This window comes from Rhagoletis pomonella, unplaced genomic scaffold, assembly GCF_013731165.1.
Source record: "Rhagoletis pomonella isolate Grant_MI unplaced genomic scaffold, Rhpom_1.0 Rhpom_scaffold_00003, whole genome shotgun sequence".
Lineage (NCBI taxonomy): Eukaryota > Metazoa > Arthropoda > Insecta > Diptera > Tephritidae > Rhagoletis > Rhagoletis pomonella.
Genome location: NW_023458557.1, coordinates 17401514 through 17409903, shown reverse-complemented (window position 1 = coordinate 17409903; position 8390 = coordinate 17401514).

Here is an 8390-nt window from a genome sequence, read left to right as displayed (position 1 = left end):
TCATTGAGAGTCAGTCTGACGTTTGCCAGCAATATAATTTTAAAATTCGAACTCAAGCCCGCACACACATTCTCATTTTTAATCTCAAACAACAACAATTGTGAACAATTTCATTTTTTATTTTCAATTTTATATGATTTTAAAATGTTTGCAAACGTCAGAAAAAAATCATGGCCGACGAATTGAGAGAATGATTTTACCTTCTAATGTTTTTATCATGGTTGTAAGTATGAACTTGGAGTGAATGAACGTCCTCAGTTATTGAAATATCGGAGTTTTCGAATATTCGAAAATTACCATTATACCGGAAACCGGTGCAATTTTAGTCCGATTTGAATAATTTTCAACGAATTGCTTTCGTACCAATGCACCGAGTTTGGTAGAAATTGATAAATCGATTACCGAGATACACATTTTTGGTCATAAGTGGGCACAGCCACGCCCAAAATCCAAAAATTTATAATAATCTAATTTTCTGCTCAGTGGTCATTGCAATAATCGATTTTGAGTCAATTAGCTCCTAATTTATCGCAATTTCCGTGTTTCTCTAAATTACCGTTATATGGAAGGTGGGCGTGGCTATTGCCCGATTTCAAATATTTTCAACAAATTTCTTAGCTAGGTCTTAGCAAGGCTCGTACCGAGTGTGGTAAGGATTGGTGAAGCGGCTACAAAGATACAGTATTTCATCATAAGTAGGTGGAGGCACGCCCCTTTTCCAAAAATTTCATAATAGATTAGTTTGCACCAAAATTATTCTTTACATAATAATTTTCAACAATTTGGATCCACTATTTACTGAAATATCATAGTTTTTGCATTTTTCGAAAATACCGTTATATGAGAAGAGGGCGTGGTTACAGTCCGACACGGACAGACGGACGGACAGACAGACATGGCTTAATCGATTTGTCTTTTCATTCTGATCATTTATATATACATTTGTCTATATCTATCTCGATTCCTTTAGGCTGTTAGGAGGGCCAGAGTTTGACATCGTTCACAGCCACACGAAAAAAAGTGTCATGTATTTGTGACAGGTATACCCTACCCTTATGTGCTTCGGCGCCCTGAACACGAATCTGAAGTCCCTTTTGCTCCATCGCGTCGGGATTTTTCCTAACCCCAAAGACATGGCGGATATTATGTGACAGGCAGGTTTTTTGAGGTTAAAAAAATCCTGAATGCCTTCAAACTTGTTTTAATGAATTGTGTTCCTTTAAATGACTTTTATAATTATAGAGCTTTACCTGTAGATGTGAAATAACGTTTAATTTTTTGGAATATTTTTTAAATCAAATTTGGCGCTTGAACGCAATCCGTGTTCTCTAGTAATACGGGTATAGAAAGAAAAAGTCTCACTTCGGTCGCGCGTGGGATCCACCCATAACTTTTTTCATCGCAAACCAAGCGCAAAACCCGTTCCTGGGGAGTGTTTGAAGATACAAGGCCCGCTTGTAGCCGAATCTAAAACTGAACAGAAGCCGCTGACTTTATTGAGCCCTTAAACCGAATAAGTCGGAGTGACCCCACCGAAGTCTCGTCGCTTTCTATCGTGAACCAGGACTTCCATCTCGCACATGGGTTGTCCGCACTGCTCTTAATGCACGAAAGGGGGCGCAAGAGTCGGGATTGAGTATTATGGAGCAACTGTAACTTCATACCCAGAAGAGCGACAATAAGGATAGGAAATACTTCGTGGACTAATGAATACTTCGAGATTATTGAGAAGAAAATAATTGAAGAGTTTGCTCAAAAACCGAAGCGTTGTTACTAGCATAAAAATGCTTGAAAAAGCAGTTAAATTTTTTTTTTTATTGATATATGTATTAACTTCCCCCTATTTGCCTATGACCCTGTCTTCGAGTTGCCGTTGATTCTGCCGACACTAAATACTGCTCACATTGCGTTTTGTTGCTTTTGTTGTGCAATTACAATTCCGTTTGCATTATCCTCAAAACAGCTCATAACACAATCATAATTGTATACTCATACACATATGACCATATTTGCACATACATATATATGTATATACATATATTTGAATTTGGTTGCTGGAAACTCTCATACTCTCACATTTCCGGAGGTTAATACTTGTACTTTCGTTTGAATGTAGGCCACACTTAGGGGTGGCTACCGGGTGATAGATGTTGGCATATCACTGGCAATAGGACAAAATCACTGCCTGGATATGTGAATGTTTGGATGTTTTATTGGATAAATTGTTCGTGTATTGCATCTTGTTTGCTTTGCGCTGATCTTTACTTTGGCCTGCACCGGAAGTTCGTTGAAAGCTGCAATCATTCAAATGCGAATTTACAGATTTTATGAGGGTATTTTTAAATGCTTTAGGTATGTAAACGCTTACTAGTATGTTGAAAGTATGTTGAACTGAAGAGATATACTATGCAACTTATAGCGTTTTTTTTTCTCGAAATAAATGTTGCATTTATTCTGCCCTGCGCCAGAGCTGTCAAGTTTTTGTGTTCTTTTCTCAGCATCTTCACATGCATATTGCGTACTTTTTCTTTAAAAATGTTGCACTCTGATAATGTAGCCATATCAGAAGGTTGAATTTTTTTCGAGAAAAGAAAACGCCATTCGATGTTTAATGCTTTCCAACTTGGTCCAATGAATTTTGTCCCTTTGAATGACCTTTATTCCATTTCGTTATGATTAGTATAGCTTACATATATCTGTATATTAGGGTGCTTTTTTTGCGACTATTGTTTATTTTTTTCACTCCTACCTCGAAATTTTGTGGAAAACACCTAAAAAAACTCCCTGAAAATTTGAACTCTTAATATAAAGGTGAGGTAGTGTGGAATTTTCATAGACTATTAAGCTAAATTGTAGAAATTGTTGTTCAACTTCAAAGTAAAATATCCCAAGAAATGTTGATATTAGCGATTTGGTGTTGAAGAAGTTTTTTGTAGCAAATTGAATGTCCTACAATTTCGTCTTTATGTATTTTTTCTGTAGCTCTTGTTATTTTCGTGTTAAGGCAAAAAAAAACAGAATTTCATGAAAAAATTGGGTTTAGTGACCCGTACTACCTCGCCGGTGGGAGATAGGATTACACCGCAATGAGCACTTTTGCACGCCTTGGGCGAGTACTTAATGTTAATATTAAGGGTTCAAATTTTCAGGGAGTTTTTTTTTAGGTGTTTTCCACAAAATATCGAGGTAGGACTGAAAAAAAACAATAGTCGCAAAAAAAAAAGCACCCTAATATATACGTATGTAGCTATGTAATACCAAGTTCCAAAATCCCTGTCGCTTGAACCAATCCATTTTGTCCCTTCAAATACTATTTCACCATGGAAAATGTTTAAGCATGCTGCAATCACAACAGACTGCCAGTATCTTCGCATCGTCACATACATACGATATAGTAGTACTCGTCACTTAAAAAGGCATTTTGCGGATTATGACATAAGTGAACGTATTCAGCTTATACTACCTGACATATCACGTAATTTTCTTTCGTACCGTTTTCGAGCCGTAAACGGATGTTACGATTCGAGCCCAGAATTTTAAGGATTGTACCATTAGAGGAGGGCTTTCTTCCACTTAGATATGTATGCATGGTTTTGGGACTGAAGTTGTAGAGGTTAAATTCATTTATGTAACCGATTAGGATTTAAAACACACTAGCCGTCAGACTGCTATGTTTGAAGCTCCTTATAATGATTATGGAACCTTTAGTGATAAAACAGTCACGAAGTTTCTTCTCCTTGATTAAAACCTGAGCGATTTGCAGAGTACAAGACTGCACGTCAAAAGTTTTTACATCTTGCTAGCTGGCACCGAATAGAAAAGCCAAGAGAGGCCAAGTTTTTTTGCAACTAGCTTTTCAGCACAAGAGAGCCCTTCCTCTTCCTCTGCTACCAATAGTGGGTACCACGATTGAGAGAATACAAAGGTTTCGCCGATTTCGGACCACTATTCCTCTCTTAACGAATTTGACAGAATCGTTGTTTGCATGACGTCACACTTGTGCAACTTGTTTACGTTTTCCTTGCAACATTTTTTCTTCTTCTTCCATTCTTGCTCACGTTTTGGCATTTCTCTCTCGCAATTGCACCAGTGTGACGTCACACAAAAGTTATTCTCAAAAATCCTCTCTGATCGGCGCAGTCTTGTATTCTATCATTCTTGATTGGGTGCCATATTGAATATGTTGGGGCTTGAGAGTTTATGTCATAAGAAGAAATACACTCTTCTTCTTGTTTTCGCTCTCTTCCTGCCCAATTTGCTTTGCTTCTTTATTCAACTTGGAAAAGGTGGAAGAAACTGCGCGGATGTTTCAACTGATGATGCAGTTGATGTCGTCAGCCGATACCAGTAGTACCCTTTAACGAAAATTTGTTTCTAATGCAGCGTTTTTACTGCATTTAAAATGCAACACTTAGCACTTTCGAACATATATTTTCGAAGAGCGTGCATGCTATACCATTTACCAAATGCACATTTACGCCAATTCGAAGTTTTATGCGTTTGACAAACAGCCATGTTCCAGTCGCTTATTCAGATCCATATCTAACACGATTAATTCGCACGGAGAAAAAATGATGCTAAAAAACCTACTCGAAAAATTAAACAACAAATTTAATACAAAAACTTGAACTGTTTTAACCATAACCGAAAATTGGTTTGGGTAATATAATTATTTGTCGATGCTATCAATAAAAATAGCTTAAAGTAATTATGAAACAAAACAAACAGAGTTGATCAAGATTTTTATCAGCATCACATAGATGTTGCAGCTAGCAACGTATACGTGAACAAGTAATTTTTAGCAAAAAAACCGACTTAAAAAAAATATATATTTATATATATTTCATAATCCAATGATCGGATCTAAACCAGTATGGGATCATCTCTGAGACACTACCTTTCCGATGCAAAAAGAATTATCGAAATCGGTTGACGTGGTCCAAAGTTATGCGGTAACATACATAAAAAAAATATATATATATATTCCGACGAACTGATAACCTACTCCTTTTTTGGAAGTCGGTTAAAAACCAGAGCTAAACGCGCTAAATGTGCTTTTACGCGTAAGCAAAAACAGCCCATAAGCGATTCAGTTTTGCATCTCGTAGCATCAAATTAAAGAAATAATAAAAAGGCATCTGAAGCTTCGATTAGTATCGAGCGACTAGGAGATAAGGAATGGACCTATTACAAAGTAACAAATCAAAGTTTTGCCGGAGACTGCGGATATTTTGATGAATTATAATATAGGTGTTCATATTATTAGACAGTAAATTAAGTTTGTTAATGGGACTGTTAGTGGCATGGTTGTTTCTGTTAAGAAAATTGCTAAATTTCATAGTTAGGTAAAACTAATGGCGTAAACGGGGTAAAGCATGCAATATGCATGTGAAGATGCTGAGAAAAGAACACAAAAACTCGACAGACCTGGCACAGGGCAGAATAAATGCAACATTATTGCGAGAAAAGAAAACCCTATAATAGACTTTTAACAAACCGTCAAAATTCCTTAAAACAACAACCCCACCATTATCAGTATTTTTTTTTTAAGTATTTTGCTATTATTGAACCAAAGATACTTATAATTCTTCTCTTTCTTAGCTTTCATCGCAGCTGCATACAGAGCTCTGTTGTAGCTAGTGATACTGTCATTTATATACATATGTATGTATGTATGCAGATCTTTTTCTTGCTCAGCTCAGTTGTCAGTTTACCCTTTGGACTTCTTTTTGTTGACATTCAGGCATGTTCTGCCTCGGCACGATTTACAAAATCTATTTCGGAGGATTTATAACAAAGAGGGAAAAATTTGGCGCTAAATCGACGGATATAACATAAATGACGTGCTTTCAGCAGTTTCCATATGAATCATTTAATACTTTGATTACAAATATACAACGATACTTTGCAAATCGCACCGATTTGAAATCGTGCGATTTGCAGAACATGCCTGATTATTTTCCTTTTCAACTCAGTGGAACCGAAATGAACGTAGAGCACATTTCGAGCAGGAGGGGACGCACGTTTTTGCTTTAGCTTCTTTACAAAGCACCTGCGAATTTGACCCGGAGAGACGGAGACACCCAAACCAGTTTCTAGAATTTGTTTAGTGCACTCATTCGCATTATCATTAGTAAGCTGCGGTACACTAACAATATCGACAGCACAGCACGATCCAGATAATAAAGGTCGCGGAGGACCGCTAACCCTCTCTTCGTCGATTTGACAGCATCCACACAATCGCTGACGTCATAACAATACTTTTGTTACATTCACTGTTGCCAACTTCATGCTTTTCGCACCAAATTTAGTGGGTATTCAAAACGCGAAAATTTTTGGGCTTGGTGCGTTTTTGGTGCTTTTAGTTTTAGTTTGAAGCCACCAAATTTGAAAATCATAAAAAAATGGAAGCAAAATCTAAAGCGATCGTAAGTGTGGTAAGCAACTTTACAAAAATTTAAACTAAATCATGGCACAATTACAATCATAAGCGACAACAAAATATGTGGCAGCACCTTCAATCATGCCAGAAGAAATCAACCGTCGAGCAAGAAATGTTGATTTTTATTAATTTGAATCGGCATCCTTACAATAAAATTATGTATGCATATCGTCTTTTAAAGTACAAAACCGCATATCGTCATTCTGCAAAACCGCGTAACTGACATTGGCTGCCAAAAATTGGATTTGCTTACACAAGCTCTTGGCTCAATCCTTATCCATTCGTCCTGAAATATACTAGCCAGAAACGCGATTCCTTTATTAAAAAAGAGAACCATTTTGAAATATGAGTGTTCTTACGCTATAGAAAATTATTTCTACAACTTAACATACGCGGTTTGTGCTGTGCTGAAGAAATCGGCGTTAAAATTCTTTAGACTTGCGATTTCTTCATACAGCAACTGCAGTATTACCGTTGTCAAAGTGTCAAATTTACACTTTTTGGAGATCGATGCCCCCTGACACCGACTTTTTAGAAATAGGCTTATTTTGAAAATTTTCTTAAAAATCATGCGACTTTTGCCCTTTTTTCTTTGATTAAAAATTATATATACACATCGCACGTTTAATAATATAACGGAGTATTTCAAAATTACAATTTTGTGGGAAAATGCAATCGAAGTTCTATCAATTCATACACTTGGTATACAAAAAGACAGATGGAAGGACACATATCTTTGCCATGTTTGGGAAGTTTCGTTATCTGTTAGACTGAAGATATTCTACTTATAAAGCTTATTAGTTGCATAATGAAATCTACAAAAACGTAAATTTTGAGTTACGTCTCTATATTATTAAACGTGCGACATATGTATTGGAAATTTTTCTATCAAATATATTTTGTTTCTTTTTACGTGTTTAAAAATGCTTTTAGTATTTACTTTTCAAAAGCACTTGAAACTTACATCTCTGGAAAAATTTTGACCGATTTCAACCTTTTCATTATCTCAAAAATTTTCCGCAAAAATGTCCAGAAGTAGGATGAATTAATGCACCGTTATTGTAGCTTAGTATTTAACCAAGTTATTTGTGTTAAATCTATTTTCCTGGCTCTCGGTGCAAAGAAATAATGTGTGATTATTTATATATAAACTTAAGAGTCTAAACTTCGTTATAATAATTGTTATCTACTGATGTTGCTTTTTTGTGACTGAATCGTTATATTGGAGTAAGTACTTTTTTAATTGCAATTTTGTTTTCATAATAAATGCAAAATATGCATATTGCGTCTTTGTAATATATCCCTCATCAATAGTTTTTTTATTTTAAGAGACCAAAATATTTTTGACAGAAAATGATGACATCCATAAGCAATTTATTAAAAAAAATAAATGGGAACACTCATGGATGAAATAAAGTCGACTCTAATGTTAGAAGCACCTTTTTTGACAGATTGAAAATTATGTCCAGAAGCTATAACTAACCTAGAGTCGATTTTATTTCGACTATGAATATGCCCCAATAAGTCTCGAAAGGTAAAATGATAAAAGTCCATATATACATGGTATAAAAGATTTGAATTACTTGAATACACCTTTTTCGACTGTTACTACGTTTATACGTAAGCTATTTGGAAATAAAAATAATTTGCAAGTACCTAACTCACTGTTTATTCGATGGTGAAAAATTCTATTTTAATATTGCCTGATTATAAAAAGGCAATAATATGACCATCGAAAACGAAAATAAAGTTAAAAATGGCAACGTCTTGATTATAAAAAGGCAATAAGATGACCATCGAAAAAGAAAATAAACCTAAGAATGGCGGTGTCTTGCGCTTATTTGCAAATAGTAACACTAATCAATACTTATTTGCGTGATTTAGTTATTTGAAAATAAAAAACTAACTCAGCGTTTATACGGCAAAGTTTACCATTTTGCAAATTGTT